This window comes from Dunckerocampus dactyliophorus, chromosome 10, assembly GCF_027744805.1.
Source record: "Dunckerocampus dactyliophorus isolate RoL2022-P2 chromosome 10, RoL_Ddac_1.1, whole genome shotgun sequence".
NCBI classification, from domain to species: Eukaryota; Metazoa; Chordata; class Actinopteri; order Syngnathiformes; family Syngnathidae; genus Dunckerocampus; species Dunckerocampus dactyliophorus.
This window is the reverse complement of record NC_072828.1, coordinates 19,828,929-19,852,272: the sequence shown is the minus strand read 5'-3', so window position 1 is coordinate 19,852,272 and position 23,344 is coordinate 19,828,929. Positions and strand designations below refer to the sequence as shown.

The 23,344-nt window shown below is 40.2% G+C and overlaps 1 long non-coding RNA gene across 4 annotated transcripts in view; it reads right to left on the bottom strand.

Annotated features, from left to right (window-relative positions):
- The window catches only part of LOC129188398 (uncharacterized), a 222,253-nt gene that overhangs the window by 28,626 nt on the left and 170,283 nt on the right, over positions 1-23,344 (bottom strand). For all 4 annotated transcript variants that reach the window (XR_008572615.1, XR_008572616.1, XR_008572614.1 and 1 more), the window contains one exon: positions 4,063-4,139. This is a non-coding gene — a long non-coding RNA (uncharacterized LOC129188398). The remainder of the gene's footprint in view (positions 1-4,062; positions 4,140-23,344) is intronic.

The following is a 23,344-nucleotide window of genomic DNA, read 5'->3' as shown; positions in this document are numbered from 1 at the left end:
CAAATATGTTATAAATGTGTTGTTGATTTAAATCAGGAGTAAATTGTCACTCACCTGTAGAGCTGTCTACTAAAAGCTCTGTAACGTTGCTTAGGTTTATTTGATTAGAAACAGGCTTTGCACAGGTGACAATCAGATGTTGTTTTTGTCATTTCTTGAGGTTTCAAGCTGCGCAAGAATATTTATAAAGGGGATTTTAAGGCTAAATTTAAATTTAGCAGACAAAATGAATTCCAAACATCAATACTTCAAAATGTACTTATTTTCATACCAAAAACATTTATATCGGTATCGGTAATGAAGAGCTGGACAATATTGGTATATCAGATATCTAGCATCTTTTTCTATTTCCTCGGCAACCATGGCACAGGGCTGAAGAGGATAATTAATATATTTATGTAGGCAAACTCGAACGACCACAACCAGGGTAAAATAATATGCTCAATTTTATTTTTCTGCAGAATTCGTTCAAAAAGAAAATGACAATTTTCACTTTCAATGCAGTGGACTTGAAACAGTGGTGCTTCCAATGCATGTCCGTCATTTTTTAACACTGCATTCAGCCAACAGCTCAGTGGGAGACACACACATGTTGACTCAACAGGTGCATCACATGATGCGCACACAGACAAAGCAGGCCTAAACTGCTAAAAATGGGGCGGGAGGCTGGGCTGCTCTTGGTAGAAAGACCGAAAGACCAGACAGAATTTCCCTAATTTTCCATCCAATTTTCCAGAGAAATTTACCTTATTTTCCAATGCAAATGCTGACAGGTATGCTGTGGAGATGAGACGTGAGGTGGAACAAGAGTGTTTCCTCCATCCCCATGAGCCCATCCATCCAGCCCACTCATATAAAAACACAAATCACACAGTGTTTTACAGCTGCATGTTTCCTTACAAGACTTCTCACAGCTCTCAGCGTCCTATAGCAACCCCCAGCTTCTCCCCGGCAGGAATTTGACTGTTAGCAATCTAAGTGCCAGGCGTTTAAAACCCGAGGAATGCTATTGTTCTGGTCACAGCTGCAGTAGCTTGAGCCCAGCTACTGCTGCCACTGTGTGCATGAGTGTGTGTTTGTCAGTGTGTGTGGTTTTTGAAGAGGGGGGAGGAGGAGGAAGGGGTGCGGGAGGAGTGGAAGGTGCGAAAAAGACAACTTTACGTGTTTCCAGCGCTCTGTGGTCCCATGACAAAGCAACACATAGTTGACAGCAATTTGACACATTCCTCATGCCTGGGAGGGGGTGTCGCTGATGTTTCACTACAAACCTTAAAAAAAAACACTCACCAACAACAACATTAGGTACACCTGCACAACATCATACGATTCAATGCAAGATACCATCTCTACCTACCATCTTCTGTTTTGACTGACAAGGTCAAAGAGCTAATAATAATAATGGCAATGTGTTTGTGTAACGTTTTAATTTTGTAGTTTGCAGTGGTGCAGAAGGTCACATTACACGTAATGTCATACTGACTGAATGTTATTACATATTATGATGACCTATTTTAGCCTTGTTATTATTATAGATTCTGCAGGTGTACCTATTGAAATGGCCAGAGAGTGTACAGTACATATTTACATGAAAAGTGTTTTTTGTTTTTATTATTAATGGGTATGTGATGGATGTGGACAAAACATTCTTCCAACGCTTCCTGAGCTTGAGAATTCTGATCCAAAACCTGGTATTTTTTATGTTTACATTATGCGGGCATGTAAAAAGACTGACAGATGCACAGTGTGAAAAACAAACATAATGTGGTTAGACCAGTTCACAGAATTAAAGTGCCCACAACCCAGAACAGCTATAATCTGCTGCTATACACGTTGACTCACTGTCTTTGTCAGTCCCTAAAGGCAAAAAGATGACCAACATGTTCCACTCTCATAAAAAAAATTGAACTTGTGGTGGGTTGTTGAGTTCTCAGTAGTAAAGTCAGTATAGTAACTTTTTACCACCTAAAAGACTTTGCCAAAATCAAGATAACAGTGTCTAAACCAGATTTAGAGAGACTAATCCATGCCTTTGTCTCCAGCAGGCTAGACTACTGTAACGGCCTTCTCAACGGGCTCTCTAAATGAGCTGTAAAACAGCTGCAGTACATCCAGAATGCTGCTGCTCGAGTCCTGACTAGAACCAGGTAATATGACCATATTAGTCCAGTACTCGGGCCTCGTACTAGCTTCCTGTCGCTCAGAGAATAGTCTTTAAAACAGCTCTGCTTGTGTACAAGTCTCTTCATGGTCTTGGACCAAAGTACATCTCTGACATGTTTGAGCCAAATGAATCATCTCAGGGAGTGTTCTTCTGCGGGTGCCCAGAGTCAGGACTAAACCCAGTGAGACTGCATTTCAGTTTTATGCTGCCAAAATCTGGAACAGTCTTCCAGAAGATGTGTGACAATCCTCAACTTTGGCAATGTTCACATCCAGGCTGAAAACACTTATGACAACTGAAAGTACTGTATTTTATCTGCACTCTTCAATTTTAATTCATTTGTGCCTTTTTTTTTGTTTTATGGAATGATTTTATGGAATTTTATGTCATGATTTTAGAGTGATTTTATTTTGTATTTAGAGTGATTTTATTTTGTCGTACATTATGGCGATCTAATTTAACTTATTTATTATGTATTGTGTAAAACTAAGACATGAATAACATCAAATTAAAAGCACAAAATGAATGCCAACCCACCATCCACCAGTTTAAGTTCCAGCCAAGTTTTTCCAGAGAGATTATTACATCACTGTTTGACATGTGTGGGAAAAGGCAGTGTGCTAGCATGAATTAACTTGAGACAAATGTGCACATTAGCACTCAATAAGTCATCAAAACTTACCTTTATGCATTCCCACATAGTATCAGCATTTCAGACCAAATATGAGGTGAAAGAAAAATGGTAAAAATACAGTAGTAGTCTATCTGTGCGGCATGAGATAAAGTTAACACACGCACAATGGACATGCGTCAAGTGAGACGGATGTAACAGAGAGAATTCGGCCACTTTTCAAAATAAAACATAGAAAAAATGAAATAATGGAAACTATTTTTTCTTCCTGTGCGGCCCGGTACCAAATGACCCGCGGCCCGGTTGGGGACCACTGACGTACAGTAGTAACAAGTACATTTACAGATAAGAACACACAAACGAAGCAAACAAAATGTAACGAAATCTAAATCCATGCCAGCATAATCCCATTTTTATTTAATTTATCTTGCACACTGGAGACAAATTGTTCTTTATTTTTCTTTTAGACCTACTGTGCAACACAGCAGTCTTGCATGTGAATTTACATACCGTGGAAACATCCTGTGACAATCGTGGATCCGATATCACTACTTCCATTGTTCAAGGTAAATTTGATTTCACCTGTTTATGTCTGTGTTTACACAAAGCAGAACGGTGAAACAGCAGCACACCTTTGTGCTGTTTTTACAAGCTAAATAGCTATTCTTACATAAGACACTGAAAACATGTCACTTATGGAGACACAACTGTAAGGCGTAGCAACCACAGGGCGAACTTGGAGAACTTGAAAGCAGGACCAACGGGCTGTGAGGCAGATGCGCTAACCCCACTCCAAAGTTTGGGTGTAACTAATCAAGAGCGATCACCAAGTGTCTTTATGCGGGTGTCGCAGGACCGTTGATAAATTAAGACGGTTAGACCTTAAGAGCAATACAGACAATTCATGACACCATAGTGAGCCGATATTGTCTAACCTTTAAGGATTAAACGTTTTTTCAACAATAAATCACGTGTTTATGGTACATAGAGCCGGAAAGAAACTAGTGGGGCAGCAAAGCTTCTCTCACTTTCACTATATTTCTCTCATTATTTCTCTCTGCTCCTGTCCGTCTTTCTAGTAATTACCATCCAGCTGCTTGGAGGAACAATGCTTGGCATTCTTCCAGATGGCTGACTTCATACACTGTGCCACGCTCAATTTGGAGCGCAACGGAAGCTGGGCATGACTGGCACCCTCCAGGGCATTACTGGGACTCTCTTTGGGACCTTGTGTGTCTGTGTGTGTGTGTGTGTGTGTGTGTGTATATACCCTAAATCCTGAAGTTCCTCTTTGCCGTCCAGATCATTCATTGTCTTGCTCTCTTCATTATGTCTTCCATCACCTCACTGAAAAAATAAAACACATGTGAAAAGTTCATTAATTTGTTGCAGTGTAAATAATTTCAGATATTTAATCTGTGATTGGCTGGCGACCAGTGTGGGGTATGCCCCGCCTCTCTCTTCAAGTCAGCTGGGACAGGCTCCAGAAACGCCTTTTATACCTAGTACCGCAATCGGGAAATTCAAGATTTGCAAATCATCAGAATATATTTCGATTGTGTATGATGTGTTTACAGCAAAGACCAGAACTAACTAAATCTATTATTAATTTATTAATAAACTATTTCAAAGTATAAACACCAAGAACATTTTCAACCAGTAAAAAATCTTTAATATTTTATTTGTAGAAATTGCATCATAATACAATCTAATCACAATTAAAAAATGAGAATTTTTAGGGAAAAAAAAGCATCCATTCAGTATCACAGAAAGCATAAGAAAGTATGACTACGGGCAATCTTTCAAAAAAGAGTCAATAACTAAAACTAGGTCACTGTTCAATGTAAACTCTTTGATTCTCAAAGTGTTTTATGATACAGTAAATTAGTAACGTCGCCATGATAACTCCTCTTTCCTCTTTAATGCGCTGAACTAAAGTTAAGCAGCATAAAGCTTATCATGGTCTTATGTGTTGCATTTATTACGTGCAAGTTTAGTACTCCAAATCCAAACTTAAAATGAAAACCTCATTTTTATGTGGGTCAAAGGAGGACACTGTTGCCCTCTTCCAATCTCCAAGCACATCCAGGCACAGAGTATTTGGTGAGAGATACGACACCCGCAAGTTCATTCTACACAGACAGTTTATACAGTCATTGCACACACTGTACACGCATACAAAAACATGCATACAAACACACACATAATGCCTCCCTCACTGCAGACTTGAGTGAATAGGGAGCAGTACAGCCCAACTCTTCCTCCTTGAGTACAATAAGGACCTGTCTGCATCCAGTTCCCCCAATCTTTTTTGCCAAAAAAGCAACACAGCGAAACACAACACACGCACACACAACCCGTGGCAGTGAAGCTCTTATTTTTAGGACAGACGGTCATTTAAAGAGAGGAGACAAACGGTAGTTGATCGAGTATAAAAAATGTCTCTGTTCTACGAGGAGATTACACAAAAACATAAAGCTTCACAGTTCTTTCTGATAGTCCCCGCATTCAGCTGTGATTCGACACTACTTGACACCACTTTAACTGCACATGCAGCATTGTTTCTACAGCACAAATCTCATATCATTCTTTGTTTCATGCAGAGTATGCAGCTAGTTATGGAGATTTTTATTCCGTTTTTATTGTGGGATAATTCGAAAATGTTCAATCAAGAAAGCGCGTCACACTGATGAATGTTGAATAGTTTTTGCAATACCGCTTTTCGCAGGGGGTATTTTCCAAGACCACCAGCAAATAGCGAAAATTCTCGAGTAATCGGGACGCCCATTTAAATGTCTATTTTTGACTAACAGCTCGCTCTTCCCTCTCCAAGCCCTTCGGCTAGCTTGATGTTGACGTTCTCTTCCGATTTCGGATTAACAGCTGCAATAAAAGTGACTGCTCCAGATCTCACCCCTTCTGTTTTCAATATGACTCACACATTTTTTTAAGTGCAATTTAAAGTACAAAATGCGTTGGTACTCACCACTAATGCATCATAATGTAAGTCACGGTGTAGAAGTTGGAGAAAAGGTTTACTTTTGTGTCCCACAGCAACTGTGATGTGTTCAAGGGCCGCCAAAAATCCCAACGCTTGATGAAAAAACATAATCAGTGAAACATAAAGACACAAACATGTCAAAACTGAGGAGTGGTAAATGTGTGCTATACATTTTGCTTTAAATAAATTCTAACATGACTAGGGTGAATGAGATGTGTTTTCCGTGCAAAAATGGCCTATTTTCACAGAAAAATAAATAAATATAGAAATATATATTTAAAAAAACTGTTTTATTTAATATATTTTTTAAAAGAAATTTCAAACTCAAACTTTCAAAATTTGCAGGCTGTGAATGCTGAGTGCAATATCATTCCAGACAAAAAAAACCCACAAATCTTACATTTAAATCTGTTTGCTACCATAAAATACGCGTTATGTTATTTGTAAAATGCTATCATATGTGAAAACACAACAGCTGTGAATACTGGTGACTACTTCCTCATACTAATCCCTCGTTTGTTGTGGTTAATTGGTTCCAGACCTGTGAAGTAGGATTTCTTATTTCTAAATTAAATATTCAGAAATAAATAAATGAAATAAATTAAACCGGTTTCCGACCTTCTAAATATGTTTTTTTTTAACCTTATTAGAGCCCTCTCAACATAAAATAACATCCCTATAGTCACCTTTACACTCATATTACACAAAATAGTAGACATTACAAGAGTAAATAAGCCATTCGGGACATAAATAAGGCTTGTGCTTGTATGTGTTGCTGTAAATGTGTTCCGCTGTTAGAGGAGATGAGTGGGGGGCGGACAGGAAGTGATGTCGGGGGTTCAGAGTTGAGTTTTTGCTTGGTTTGGTTTACAGCCGCAACAGTAGCACATGCTTTTATTAGGGATTATTGTGCCTGTTGTGAGAAAATTCAAACCTGCAGTCTGGCGCTTGTGTGTCTCTCCAAACATTACAGTAACATTACTGACACCTAGTGACCAGTGTGGAATGCTACCTATCATAACAATGTTTTTGAATGCCTCTTCTGAATGTCTTATATTTCTATTTTAGTTCATTTGACCTTTTTTATGCTTGAAAACAGTTAATTGAGGCCAAAAATTTAACATTTGCTTAAATCTGCATAATTTTTAACTAATAATACACCATATTCAACCATGAAACACCATGATTTATTAATTAATATATTTGGGAAAAAACGTGATAGAGTGAAGCTGTGAAATCCGAAGCGTGAAGTAGCGGCGGATTACTCTATTACAGTTTTAACATGACGTTAGATGCAAGCATCAAGCAGATTTGTCAAAAAGGGACTTCAGATGAAACTTGCCAGGAAAATGCAGCATTTATTCTACTAGTAGCGTCAGAGGAGGTGAGTCTGGTTGGTTCAGGGGAGGTCAAAGAGTTCCCTAGAGACGTGTGGTTTTAATCTCAGTCGAAAAGAAGGAGGGGAAGTCATTCCTGTACCGAGAGGCTACTTAAGGTATTTATCTGCCATTGTTGTGATGGAGGGATGAGGTACTGAGAGAGGCACAAAAAGAGAAGAATACATTAGAATAGGCTTTAGACTTTTGCATTTTTGTATACAGTATTGCAAATGAATAAAGACAAAAGTTTAGCAAGAAACCTGAAGACAGTCTGTCCCAGGAAGCAGTGGTATCTTCAATATTTTCAGTTTCAGCAGATGATCATTGTTTAGATGTACAATGATTATGTTCCAAATCATCATAAAGTAGAGTTGGTGGTTGTCAGCGACAATATGCCATGATATATAAATGCGTTTCTATGGCTTCTCACAGTTGGCATCTTTGCATGAGCTCCATGTCAAATGCAATAAGAGTAATGTCATTCCCCACTTGAAAAGCATGCAGGCCAGGCCGGTGCAGCGTGGCAGAGGGCCAGGCCAAAGCAAACAGAGGTGTGTTTTAGATTTGACTGCTCACTCACTGGCTCTGGCAAATACTGACTATGAACCAAACTGCCTCATTTGGAAGGTGATCGAATGTGGCTGTAGTCCTGTTTGTTACTTTTGTATAGCAGCATAGAAACAGTGGTTTCAGTTGTGTTAGCGTTCTTATTACAGTACATCCATATATTTGTTTGCCAAGCCCGTGCACATTAATACGTATGTATTTAAAGTGTTTGTCTGTTAAAGGCAGCAAACCCCCAAGACAGGGCCCCCAACAGAGTGCAGGGGGATTGTGTGTAGTTGGGAAAGAGTTAGGATTCTGGCTTTGTTTGTCTCTGTGCGCTGACATCACTGTGCTGATGGCACCAAATCCCCGTTCTACTGCACACAGCATTTTCTATACAAAACACCACCACGTGCACATTGTGCACACATACGCGCGCGGTACCGCTAATGCCAGCTTGACCAAAAAAAAAAAAAAAAAAAAACCCTGCTCCACACATATGCAGACACCAATTTATGCACTAGTGATCTACATAGGCAATGCAGGGCGACTGTCAGGTTTGTGGCTTAGCTTGGCCTCATGTCAATGGCAAATCTGCATTCAAAAAGATGTGTGACATTGTTTTATGGCCTCATGCTGTGTTGTCATATCACTCACTGCCATGATGGTAAACTGGTTTGTAGTGAGGACAATATGTCGTGTTTCTCTCAACCATGACGGGGTCAAACATTGATGGCCCTATATAGATTCAAGATTCAAGATTCAAGATTCAAGAGAGTTTTATTGTCATGTGCATGGTACAACAGCAGTTATACCATGCAATGAAAATCTTATTCTGTTCATTCTCCCAAGAAAAGAAAGAAAACAAATGAAAGAATAAGAACATAAGAAACATAAACACATAAACATATATACCAATAAATTAAGCAACAACAACAGAAGAGACATTAATACAAATAAATAATACAAATAAATAAATAAAGTGCTATGAGTGTGTGCGTGTGTTGCGTGCGGCGTGTGCGAGTGCTTCGTTGAGGAGCCTGATGGCCTGTGGGTAAAAGCTGTTTGTCAGCCTTGTGGTCCTGGACTTCAAACTCCTGTAGCGTCTGCCTGACGGTAGGAGTGTGAATAATGAGTGTTGTGGATGTGTGCTGTCCTTGATGAGGTTGTGTGTTCTTCGTAGGACTCTAGATTTATAAATGTCTTGCAGTGAGGGGAGGGCTGCCCCAACAATGTTCTGTGAGGTCTTGATCACCCGCTGGAGTGCCTTCCTATCACGTGTTGTACAGTTACCGTACCAAACAGTGATGGAGGCGGTAAGGACACTTTCCATAGTGCATCTGTAGAAGCAACTCAGGATTGTGGTGGACATGCCAAATTTCCTCAGTCTTCTCAGGAAGTACAGTCTCCTTTGGGACTTCTTCAGAATTTGTTGGGTGTTGTGAGACCAGGTGAGGTCCTCGCTGATGTGTGTGCCAAGGAACTTGAAGGTTTTCACCCTCTCCACCTCAGTCTCATCAATAAACAGGGGTCTATGCGGCTCCTTTTCCCTTGTTCTTGGGTCGATGATCATCTCTTTAGTCTTATCTGTATTGAGAAGGAGATTGTTATCACGACACCAAGCTATGTGGCTATATAGTGGCGGACCTCTCATGCGCTTGTGTCATTACTAACGTTACTGTTCAGAGTTGTATATAGTAGATTCCCGCTTTTTGTTCCGGGACAACCAGCGAATGGCGAAGAACCGCAAGTAATTGATGTGCCCATAAAAATGGACATTTTTTTCCTGCCTCTCCAAACCCTCCTGCCAGCTTGACATTGGCATTCTCCTCTGATTTCAGTGCAGCATTTGCAATAAAATCGACTGTTGTAATGAGTCAATTAGATTCAGCTCCAGTACCCTGCCCTTCTCTCTTCAATAGCCATTGTTCACTAGCAACACGATCCACATATGCCTCACAAACATATTAACAAACAAATTTAAAGAGTAAAATGTATACGTACTCACCACTAATGAATGATAATGTAAGATGATCGATGAACAGTTGGAATCAGAGTCACGGTGCAGCCTTTAGCCTGGTTGTCAGGCTAGCACGAGAGGCTAATAGGCTAGAGAAGACGTATCTCTGAGCCACATCTACATAATCCACACTGCTTGCCTGTTGCAATTCCAGTAATTTACGTTAATACAGTGGAACCTTAGTTAACATCATTAATTCTTTCCAGGAGATCCAACTCTAACTGAAACGAACGCAAACCGCATCATTTTTTCCAATGAGAAATAATGTAAATCCAATTAATCCATTCCAGAAAGCCAAAAAATGTTAAAAGAAGACATGTTTTTATAGTTTTGCAGAAAGCAATTTGAAATGCACATACTGTAAATACATACAAATGATAAATGAAAGGGATAAATTAACATTTAAGGTTACTTTTACCTTCATTGAAGACGTGATTCTTGACATGACTCTTCCCAAAGACGTGATGTGGCAGTGAGACACCACACGGACACCACCTTCCTATTTTGCCATGAGTTAGTTCTTGAATTCAATCGGGTGAGAGTCAACCACGAATTACATCATATACGGGCAACGTAGCTGACATTATCATGTAAAACTGTGGGCTCTCTAACAATGGTACATGTATGCTGTGTGTGTTCCTCATTTTATTGACTTCTAGCATGTTCTTGTACATCTTGTAGATATTAATTACTTCAGTGGCACATCAGCGCTGCAGTATACCCATGCATGTCAGCCATTAAGCTAATTGTTGACCGACACACAGTGTATTTACTCATAAGCTCAGCTATTTGACTGTGTCTTTACATAGCCTGATTAAACATTAATCTGTTGCCTTTCTTTTCCCTCCATTGCTTTCTTTGGTATGTATGAAGCCCGGGACAGGGAGGACTCTGCACTAATCAGGGTGACAACACTTCCTCTGGAACCAGAAGGAGGGCTAATGCTCTTTCTCATCACTAGATGTTACCACTTATTCGCTATTTCCGAAAAAAAAGCCCACTCATTTTCCCTGCTTGAGTCAATGAAACGTTTTTAGGGGATCAAACCGAGGTTGTGGCATGAAATGACTATTCAGCAAGTCCGGTTTATGAAGTTGAAAATGCAAAAAAGGTGGTTGTTGTTTTAAATATTGTAGGAACAAAGCACGTGTCACCTAAAAGCATGTTTGAATGAGTTAGGCTAACCTTATTCCAGGAAATTTTTGGAATAAATTACCATTATTTCTAGTGTATAAGCCACTACTTTTTCTTAAACTTTGTACCCTGTAGCTTATACAAGGGTGCGGCTAATTTATGACAATGTTCTAATCTCGTGACATCTCCTATACTTCACAACGACTACTAATCGAAGCTCTTTCTTTGGCAGGAGCAAATCACGAGCTATAAGGGAACTCACTACGAGCTTGTCAACCCATCTGAAATCGCAGGAGGTCATTACGCAATATAACAGTGTCACAGTGTCATCTTAGAGCACCTGAGCTCATGAGCTCCCTCTGGTGGTCCGGCAGCCATGGCAGCCATTGGCCAATGAACTGCTCTGCTGGGAACAATTCATTATGGAAAGTAGCTGTTTTTTATTTTTAACTCGTATTGGTACTTGTCTTTATATTTCTTAGTTACCTTTTGAGTGTTAAGTTGCTGTGTGATGATTTTAGCCTCCTAGGATGACACAGTGAGTCAGGCTGCTATATTGAGTAATGACCTCCTGCGATTTCCGACAGGTTTATTAGAGCGTTTGGAGTTTTCTCATAGCTCATGATTAGCTCCTGTCAAATAAAGACCTGCCTGGTCCTCGTGGACTCGTGCGCTTCATTTTATGATGTGGACATGTGCGACTGATAGTCCGGTGCAGCTTATATATGTACAAATCTAAACATTGCTGCGTCTTACACACGGGAAATCACGTTATGTACTGTCAGTGCATTGGCTAGCCATCTCAATGCATTTGCCAAAATAGTTGGAACACCAACCACATGGGAACTCAAACAAAGGACTATAAAGCACTATTCATGTGATTTCTGTGGCATGTGTGTTTGGTAACACGTAAAATATATTTACCCATTCATGATTATTTTTGTGTTAATCTGTTTATTTTGATAGATGACAATACATCAGGAATGACAGTATTTATGGGTGATGCCCTGATGGGTTGGCATATCCTTATAGACACATAGCCACACACAGAAATACAATACTGTATGAAAGCAGTGCTGACATGCACAAATGGCCAACCACTCACTCCAGGGACCCGGGAAGTGGCTGGGCTAGACCCAGCACTCACAGCTACTCAAAGCCAATCAAAGCTGATGATAGTGTAGACATACACACCACCCATCCATCCTCCTTTCTCTCTCTCTCTCAAACACTCATACACACACACGCACAGTTTTTAGTGTTTCCTATCACTTCCAGTGCATACAGAAGAAACTGGACACATATGAAGCTGCTCTTAAAGGAAACTAAAGAGAAATAAATATTTTTCGTGAATGGCTCCTTTGATTCATGCCAAAATTATTTTTGTCGTCAAAGTTAAGGCAGATTTTTTAACATGATTTTACATTTGACCGTGACTGACTTCGTTTTGCGTTCGTGTGACAAGTAAGGATGTAAAAAAATATATATATTGGGATGAATGAGGTGCATCGGCGACGCAAATCACCTTTGTATTTACGTCAAGTTGAGACTTTGAAAGGTCCTATTAACAGTAGTCAACTTATGTTCACACTTATATGATAAAATCATGTTACTTAAAACATTTCCTGTACAAATATTGAAGCTTTTGCATGTGTGACAGCAGCCGTTTCACCCTTGACATAAATCATTACACTGTGCTGAAAAGCAATCTTGTTTCTCACGAGTGGTGAGTCCAGTGTCTAGTAAATTCAATATATAATAGCTATATTTTACGTCAACCTTCTTTGACAGAGGTAATGAAGTCATGTGTATTTGTGCCATTTTAACAAATGATTGTATTGTGGCAGAAAATGTTGAAGAAAAAAATGTTTGCATAAGATATTGCATACTGCACATACGATAAGATATTTGCATAAGATATATATTTTTAAAGTTATCAATATGAATAATTTTGTAATTTTTGAAATGAGTCTTTTTACTTTGCTTTGAGTCAAAGTGTAATTTACAAACATAAATATATAACCTAAAATAATAATATAATATTATAATAATTAACAGTATACAGTAGTTTCTCGCCACATCGTGGCTTTAATTTCGTGACTTCACTGTCACGTTTTTTCAAAAATATATTAATTAATAAATCATGCTGTTTTGTGGTCGAATACGGCCTATTATTGGTTAAAAAAATGTGTATTTAAGCAAATTGTATTTTATGACAAAATTAAGCATTTTCAAGCAACTAAATTAACTAAAATACAAATATAAGGCATTCAAAAGACGCATTTAAAGACACTGAAGATATATGGTGTTACACACTGGTCTTTAGGTGTCAGTAATGTTACTGTATTGTGATGTTTGGTGAGACACACGAGCGCCAGACAACAGGCTTTTATTGCAGGTTTGAATAATCCCACAGCAGGCACAATGATCAATAAAAGAAATCCCTAATAAAAACACAGGCTACTGTTGTGACCGTAACCCCGCGCCAAGCTGAAACTCAACTCTGTCACTTCCTGACCGCCACTCACTCTGCTCCCCTCGGGAACAAATTTATAGCAACACACACGAGCACAAGTCTTATTTATGTCTTAAATGGCTTGTTTACTCTTATTATGTCTACTGTTTTGGGCAATACGAGTGTAAAGGTGATTATAGGTGTGTTAGTTCATGTGCAGAGAGCTCTAATAATGTTAACCGGTATTTAACTGTATTTCGAAGGTCGTACACATGTTTTATATGCGCTAACTATGAAAATATTCCTTCAATAAATAAGGAATCCTACTTTTAACGGTTGGGTGTGGAATCAGTCAACCATGCTAAATATCAAAAAAGAATATATTTTTTAAAACATCCTATACACACAAATGAGCATGCAAACATGTTCTTGTTTCCACACTTACTAATGCATAAACTAGTTTTAACAACTTTCTAATAAACTCTTAATGACCACTCAAAAGGCTCAGCTCATCAGCAAGTGCTACTTGAAACGCACACACAGACACACACACACACACACACACACACTCACACAGGGTCCTGTCAGGGCTAACTAAGTGGAGTGGCCGGTAGGGCAGCATTTGGATTGGCTGGACAGAGGTTGCCGGGGGTTACGGGGGATTTGCTGGACCACCTGCTGTGTTTCAGCCACCAAATGACTGAAAACATTTACGTCAGAAACCCCTCGCAATGGAGACAGGTGAAGAAACACAAAAAAATCATATTTGACGTTTCATTTTTTGTAAAAATGCTACCAAGATTTCTTCACCGAACAACTCAGACAACCAAAGTCCCCCTTTCACTGTTTGCTTCATAGTCTCTGAAGTCATGCTGACCTTTCAAAGTATTTATAGGTACAAGTGATGTATTCACAGGAATTTAGGCATTTGCTACCTGTTACAAAGCTCACTAAAATACTAAATTATGTAATTCATAATAGAGTTGAGGAGGCCTTTTCCCTCGCAAATATTAGTTTGCAACCCCACACTGGGGATTTGGGGGCTGCACCTGCAGTGGCAGTGTGGTGGCAGTGGAGGGCTTCCATCTTTACTTTGAGTGCCGCCACCAGCCATTTCACTTTGTTTTGCAGCTTATTTAAGCTTTTTTATTTGGGATTTTTTTGTTGTTGTAAATGACATCATTAACCCAAACGTGTGTCACCAACACTTTAAATGTCCTAGCTATGTGCTCGACTTCAACTAATTAAGTCTCTAAGTCTCTACATGAAACATTTTGGAGTGGTTGTCGTGTGACTACCCCAGGGCATGGCTTCCTCAAATGGCAAACGGGCATTTAACCTTAAATTGCTATGGAAACCCTGACACGTAGTTGTCACAATAGCAAAAAATTGGTAATTTTGTGGTATCATACAGAAAAAAGTGTCAAGGTATTTTCAAATAAGGAATACATTTACCATGAACGCCCATTGCAACATACAGTATCTCTAAGTAACATCACAGATCTTTGACATTATTTAGTAGTATCTTTGGGGGGGAAAAACATTAAAAATGTGTTTTATGTTTTATGTGTTGTTCCATTTGGTCTGTGTTATATCCCACGTCATTTTCTTTTAAGCAGAAATGGGTCTGGGTTCTTATAAATTAAATCATTACAAAATTACACTTTCAACTCGCAGTATTACAGTAATTCATATGTATTTGAAGGCTTTATAATTTATACTAATCATCATTATATTTTATGAATTTCCCAAGACATCTGACATGATGTCTCATGCTTGTGAACGGTTACGGCTTTATATTTAAAAAAAGGGTTGGCTGTCACTAAGGTGTATACAGTATTGTTATTTATAGAAAAGTAGACAAAGATTAGTTCAAATGTCAGATGTCAGCTATAATCAGCTTAATTTCAGTTCCTGGAAAACTTATGGTGTCACAAAAGTTTTAGATGCTGAGTTTGGCAGTGGCCCTTTCACCTCCTAAAAATATCCATTCAATCTCCTCGTGTATATGAGCCCGGCTCATAAAGAGCCCCCACAGCACCCCTGCTCTGTGTGTGTGTGTGTGTGTGTGTGTGTGTTGCTGGGTTGGGGGGTTGTGCTGGGTGGGGGGGGGGTACTCTGGCCCGCAGACTGACCTCCTCAAACTTCAAACTAAATACTTCTGGCAGTTACCACGACGACAGAGCTCTCCAAGCTTTATCCTACTTACTGAGATGAGACGAGGAGCGAGGAGAAGTAGGAAGATGAGGTAGAGGAGGAGGGCAGCAGGGAGAAACCAAAGACAGAGGAGACGGAGAGCGAAAGGTGTGGACGTGGAGGGAGAGCCAGAGATATGGGTGGAGATAGAGAGCGAGAGGAGGGGGTCAGCAGCCACGCAGAAAGCGAGAGTTGCTGCTGTTGCATCTCTGTGTTTTTCATGAGTAGACAGTTTACTGGGAGATTATTCACAGTCTGGTATTTAGCATTATTAGGCCACTGCTCCCCACCCATCATCCGCAAACCATACTGAGGTCTTTTGTGTTTGTTTTTCCTTTGTATTGTCAGGATTTTCCCTTTGTTAGAGATGATGGATCAAATATTTATTCCATTTGCCTTGAACTGTTCTCTACAAACACACTTGACGGTTGGTCAGGTAACAACGTGTGTTTCCCACATCCTCAATCAAAAATGAGAAGCCAATGGACAAATTATCCCATTAAAGAGCACAACATTACAAAGCAGAGGTGTCCAAAGTGCCATTTTTGTCCATTTGTAGACTAAAAATGGCACATACACAAAATACAATTAAACAAGATAATACTAATAACTCTAACAATAAATGCTTTGTCACCTCTAACATAGCTGACATGCAGGCTATTTTTCTTTAAATACCGTATATATAACTTCCTAGCATATCTACATAGGTTGCTTTTTCCATCCATCCATTTTCTATGCCGCTTTAGGTTGCTTTTTGCCTGTTTAAAAAAAATATCAAAACGTCCCCCGAACCTTTTGATTTTTCAGTATGCGGCCCTCGTGGAAAAAAACTGAACACCTGTGTTACAGACTACAGCCAGTCCTCAATTTACGTTTCTTGATTACGATGTTTCGTGGTTACAATGCATTCCATCCATCCATCCATCCGTTTTCTATAGTGCTTGTCCTCACTCGGGTCGCGGGTATGTAGCCTATCCCTGCCAACTGGATTGGTTGCCAGCCAATCGCAGGGCACAACCATTCACACTCACACTCACATTCACGCCTATGGACAATTTAAAACATGCTAACCACTCAGCCACCGTGCAGCCCACGATGCATTCCCACTAACTCACTGACTGCCAGCCATGTTCAGAGCAGAGAGCTCCGTACTGAGTTTTTGGGCACTTTTGCTGAACTTTGAAGACCCACAGAATATTCAGTTTTAGGACTACATAAACGTTGAAACTATCTGAAGAAACTTTAGACTCTCTTCTCTCATCAGAAAAAAAAGTTTCTTTCTAGCCTTTTTGGGTCTTTAGATATTAGCGGTAGAACATAGGATAGTTTCAGCAAAAACACCTGATTTTGACCAAAAAAACAGAGAAAAAGAGTTTTTTCTGCAGAGAAGCAAATTCAAGCAGAGTGACGGTGGGGTCTGCTAGATGTGGGGATGAATCCCTGAATAAGGGTCGGGTTCTGAGTCACCCGACTCTGCCACATGGCTCAGCAACGCTTGTTGCTTCTGCTGCCATTGTCAACTGCATTTGTGTGTACGTCACCTCCATCACCCATGTCACCTCTGTCTTTCGGGATCGCGTCACTACTAAAGGCAGCTCCACCGCCAGACAAGCTCTGTGACAGTGTTAGCTGCCTTTGCTTTTTGTCTCTGCTCGATGTCTCTGCCCGATAGGTCGAGTCAAACCCGAGGAAATAGGCTTGAAAATTTCAAGTCCTTACAAGGCAAGTGTTTACTACATATAATGCCACAACCTTGCAATTTACAAATGCAAATGAAATTTTCCCTTGGTAGCATAATGACACATGCCGGTATTAATCACTGCCACTATCCAGCAATCTGGCGCTCACAGAAACGTAAGCCACACCCTCGTTGTTTGTTCTTAAACCCGATTGGACGTCAATAGATGCATTCAATGGGGCAGATTCCATGGGAAAATATGGGAAAGTATTTTCAAGTCATCAGACGAAAGTCCGAGCCAAGTCCCAAGTCACTGATGTCAAAGTCCATGTCGAGTTGCAAGTCTTCGATAATATTGTCAATTCGAGTCCAAAGTAATCAAAATCGTGACTGGAGTCTAAGTTGAGTCCAAGTGGCGTGACTCGAGTTCAAACGCTGTGATCAATATTGTGCCATCAAAGCAGAACAGCAGTTCACAGTTGCATAAAAAAGGAATGACCATACCGTCACATTGCAGGTGATACCCCAACTAAAGGGTGCGGAAAGTAGGAAAGTTTGGCATAGCAACGTTTGATACTGAAATACAAGAAAATTATACCAAACCTTGCTACTTGGTGACAACGGGTCTAAACTTACACCTCTTTGAGGAGTGACATGTTAGTCTGAGGCAGATTGTAACTTTGTAGCAAATGTAGCGACAACTTTGTGCTAAATTCACAGAGAGGACGAAAGAATCAACCAGATGATCGTCCATCCTCCCTCTGGACTCATCAACATCGTCAAATACAGAACCGAAGTCTCTCCTCGGTTACCAACGCACAATAGAGCAGCTGGATATAGCAGCTATCAAGCTAGCACACCTGGACTGGACATAATTGATACGAGACAAGGATATTGTTTTTTTTCCATTTATATTGCAGGATCTTTTACACTTATTAAGGTATATCTTGATATGTTGACATGATTTGTTTCCAACTTTCACTTTGTGATCATTCACATGGTAAGCTAACCTTTTCATTACTAACATGATGCTGGGTGGCACCCATTGATTCAAAGTGCTCCCTCTCAAAGTGCTACATCCTATGTTTATGCAATTTCATACATAGTTGTTTATTGGCATCAGGGTTATATTCAAACAATGACAATATGTTTTACGTAGAACATCGATTCTATATGCAAATATTTTACTGTGCTGATAGCCATAGAAAGACTTAGACAGTCAGAGAGATGTGATGGAAGGTGACTCAAAATCAATAGAGCCCATGTTTGTGTCCTCCGGCTAGCAGTCACTGACCAGCCAGAAGACTGAAGTGACTGATACATCACTGCTTTAATCTGTGCTCAACACACACACACCTGGCTAGTTCTCAAGAACACACACTCTCACACGGCTAATGGTACTCCTCATGGCCCTCACCACACATATTCTATTTATAGTTACAGTGGAGCCTCGGTTTTTGTCATTAATTCATTCCAAAGGTCCGACGGTCCCATAGGAAATTAATCCGTTCCAGAAACAACAAAAAATATTACCAATAAATACATTTTATAGAAAATAATTCTAGTTTTACATGCAGAACACAATGCAAAATCATTATAAATGGATGGAACTTATTGTTGACATCCTGGTGAGACTGAATTCAATAGTGTTTCTTTATCAAAGTGCTTGCACTCACATTTTAGATTATTTCGCAGTCACACTCGATAAAAACTACACAGACATTGAGTAGGCATCACGGCGAGCGCATGGTTTGGGGACCAGATTTCACAGAACAAAACCGTACAGGGCAACTTTCTACCTTGTTACATACAGTGGCCGACTGTATGAAAACTGACACAGTATATGAAAACCGCTGTACCGCGGTACCTTTGTTTGGACAAATATAACAATGACAACAAAAATAGCTCAAAAGTAAAAAAAAAAATTATTCATGTAAGAACTTAAGTGGTTTGGGGTATTAGCAAGAAAACATGGAAGTTGCTAGAAATCAGCTCTTAAATTCAACTCTTATGAGCTATTTTTGTTATCATCATTACATTTGTCCAAAGAAATGTACCTTTAGTTGTACCTGGCGTTAAAATGGATCAATAACCTGAAGAACCAAGGGTGCTCTAGTCATTCTTTCCATGACTGTATGTTGTACTGATCATTTTTTGCATTAAAAATGAACAGCGTAATCCGATGTGCTTCCTCCCGGGGTCACAGTGGGGATGGAGGATGATGCTCATATTAAAGGGGCCCCTGTGAACATAAAGTGCAGGCTGTCAGGGCTAACAGTCCTGAGCCCTCCCTCGGGGCTGCGTCGCCGCCCGTTCGAGCTCCGCCAGTTGGTAAATCGGTAAATGATCTTGGCTGTCATTTAATCAATATGAACAGGCAGCAGCTGTCACACATCATTGTCTCCCCTGGGGGTCATTGTCAACACAAGATGAAAAAATGTGTGTGTGTGTGCCAAAGTGTGTCTGCTCGCATGTAGTATTTCATGCGTTTGTCATTAGCTGTTATTGAAACAAGCAGATGGACTTCCTGTAGCACTGGATGGAAGCAAAATAATTGAATAGCTGAAGAGTGGCATTCGTAAAAGCACAAGAAAATTAATTACTATAATTCTTTCATCATTTGAAATCATCCTGCAAGCAGTAGAATGGCACCCAGTAGAGCGCAGACCTCCACCAAGGCCAACAATTTGGAAGAGCACCAAATTGTACAACTTGGCACCCACTTCCTGCATATGCCTGAATTGTGCCATAATTCAGATTCGTGTATTATTTACGAAAAAATATTAGGGCCGCACTGAAATGAAAAAAAAAAGAACAATACTGCAATACTCCAGAGGAAGTCAATTGAATTACAGGAATAATAAACCATTAATTTGCATTGATTGTATTAATATAATCTAACATTTGTTCTGATTCAATTCAAGTTCGATATTTGGCTCATGTAAACGATACCATGCAATTCAAGCTATAAACTGTAAGTTTATTCTGCTAAAAAAAAAAAAGGAACCATATGACTGGGTAAATTAATTACCTATATAAACATATACAAAGATAAATTACTAATACATGTACATTGCTTCAGTGACCACCAGCAAATGGTGAAAATTTGTGAGTAATTGAGACGCCCATAAAAATGTCTGTTTTTGACACACGGCTTGCCCCACCCCCTCTGCAAACCCTGCTGGCTTGTTGTTGACGTCCTCTTCCAATATAGAGTGATTGAGTATCCAGAACTCTCTGCTTTGTTCACCCAGAAGCTAACAAGCTAAATGCTAAATGCACAGGCCAGGTTCCATCCATCCATCTTCTATGCCGCTTATCCTCATTAGGGTCGCGGGTAGGCTGGAGCCTACCCCAGCTGACTATGGGCGAGAGGCGGGGTACACCCTGGATTGGTCGTCAGCCAATCGCAGGGCACATATAGACAAACAACCATTCACACTCACATTCATACCTGTGGACAATGCATATTTTTGGAATGTGGGAGGAAACCGAAGTACCCGGAGACAACGCAATCCAGCCCGAAATACTGTATGCTTCACACACTTATCAAACGCATTTTAAGTATAAAGAGTATAGGTACTCACCACTAATGAATGGTAATGTAAGATGATTCATGAACAGATGGAACCACAGTCGCAGTGTAGAAGTTGAGTGGAACCTCACTTATTGTTATTAATGCTTTCCAGACAGTTACCCGAAATGTACTCTTTATAAATTGTTACCAACTTAGGGTGAATGAGCTGTGTTTTCTCCTGAAAAAAGGCCTATTTTAGGAAAAAAATAAGTACAAATCCACAAATTTTGGGGCGCTGTGAATGCTGAATCGCGAATGTTTGTGGATTTACTGTACATGATTATATTTGTTGATGAATTAAACAGCACCGTTTGTCTCATCAGTCATGATTGGTCTTAACTAGGCATGCTTGGTGTTACGCTGCCGATTCCGATACCGATCATCCATGAGTGAAATCGTCCGATACCGATCACATGGATTAATTACCAATTTTCCAGTTTACATCTGATGAGGCCAGGGGTGCTGTATAAGGGTCAGGACAGTTGCAATTCCAATTCCAGGACAATTTTAAGGTCCCCTAACTGCCAGAGGGCCCAAAAAATAGGTAATTACTAATACATTTCATCAGTAATTAATAAAAAAAAAAAGGGGGGGAAACAATTTTTTTTTTCATGGGGCCCAGAAATGGATATATGATATGAAAAAAGGAACCATAAAATCGCTAGTCTAAATCACAAATTTAGACAAAAACATTCTGACGTGCTTTTTCAAGAGAAAATAGTGTACATCACTTGTGAAACTTGCAACGACTTCTTTACGGACGACTTCTTTGAGTAGACTGGTGGAGCCCTAGCAGGACTTCCAGGTAGACAGCAGCCGGCAAACCCGGTGTCTTCCACCGCTGACAAAGGCTACTCATCTCGTCCGATGAGTTTGATTATTTTTCCGGTTATTTGCTTAGCCTTATGCCTGTCACGCATATACGAGCGAGTGCTGTCCAGCGTTTTGGCTGCGTCAGCTGCCGTTTGACTGATGATCACACCTTGAGCCTCAAAAACTCACCATACTCCGTCAAGTGTTTGTTCTTCAAATGATGTATTGAATTCAAGCTTATTAACGTGCTACCCCCGCAAGATATTTTTCATGGCATGTGTTGGCGTGTTGGCACGCCTGCGCAGTGTGAAGGAAAGGGGCGGAGGACGTTACCCGAGATCTTAGTTAGGGCAAGACACTACACTACACGCAGGGATCGCTACAGGCTGCAATAGTCCGAACCACAGGTGATCGGCTTTTGTGATTGGCGTTGAAAAGCATTTATCGGCATATGCCGATCACAAGCTTTTTTTACGGAATCGGCCGATACTGATCAGTGGCTGATCGATCGCAGCATCCTTAGTCTTAACGACAAACGTTATAATGTTTATATCACAAAGTACTGTAACTGTTGCTCCAAATGTATGAGCCCTTGTCCTTTTCTGACTCTGAGAGATGGCAAAGCCGGAAAAGGTTCCAGGATGTTAAATGACTGGGGGGTATTCCTCTCGTCTTTCTTCCTTTCCTTTCTTTCTTCCCTCCCTCCTGTGTCCAGACGTGAGATAGTGAAATCTCATCCAGTCACTCTGCCACCACTGATAGCCAGCAGTAGGGACATGTCATTTCACTTGTGTCCCGTGTGTGTGTGTGTGTGTGTGTGTGTGTGTGTGTGTGTGTGTGTGTCCCTCGCTGTGCAACACAATGACGAGAGCAGAGGGAGGAGGCAGGTGATAGGTGGGGGGGGGGTGACAGGGCTCTGATCTCTCAGATAGGGAGATAGCCACCTGATTCAAATGGCTCGCTTGTTCCCAGCAGTCACTTGATCGGCGTGTGAACTGACTCCTCTCTTATTTACAATCAGATGCTACTACTGACCTGCCCAACCCAGCCAGTCCAGAACCACAGCTCACTCTCTCTGTCCTATATTTACCACGTCCCTCTCCCACACAGACATACAGGTACAGGTGCGTGAACGAAAAGCCATGAAGGAAACTTTCAAAGAAGAGGCTTGCATGCCAGAGCGAGTTCTGCAAGCTGGTTTTTACCATTTGATAGTTCACATGAATAATCTAATCTTTGGAGCTACTTAAGGACATCTTCATCACTTTGCTGGGTAGAATTAATTTAATCTGTGATACAGTGTTGTGGGTATATATGCACCGGTACGTACTGTACCTACCAAGTGTACTTAAAAGTTTTGATACACCCTCTCATTCAATGGAATGAGCAAGTACTGTCTGGCCAAGCAGCAACACTCACTGAACACGTAGCATGAAAACATGATTTCATTTATTGTACAGCTACATACCGGTACTTTTAATAGAACATGCAGGAGAACGTAGATCATTTGATTTTATTCTAAATTCTAAATCATCATAAATTGAGTTTTAATAGTACATCATTTGCAGTATCTATGAAGTGACAGCAGACTGAGAGGGTTTGTCCACAAGTACAAGAATACACAAGTATCCTCAGTCTCAAGGCGGAGCTAACGGTGAGACCATTTTATTCATTTTCTAAAGGTCAAAATGCATATACAAATATATAGAGGAGGAAATTATTTCCCTGCTGATTTTGTTCATTTACAACATCT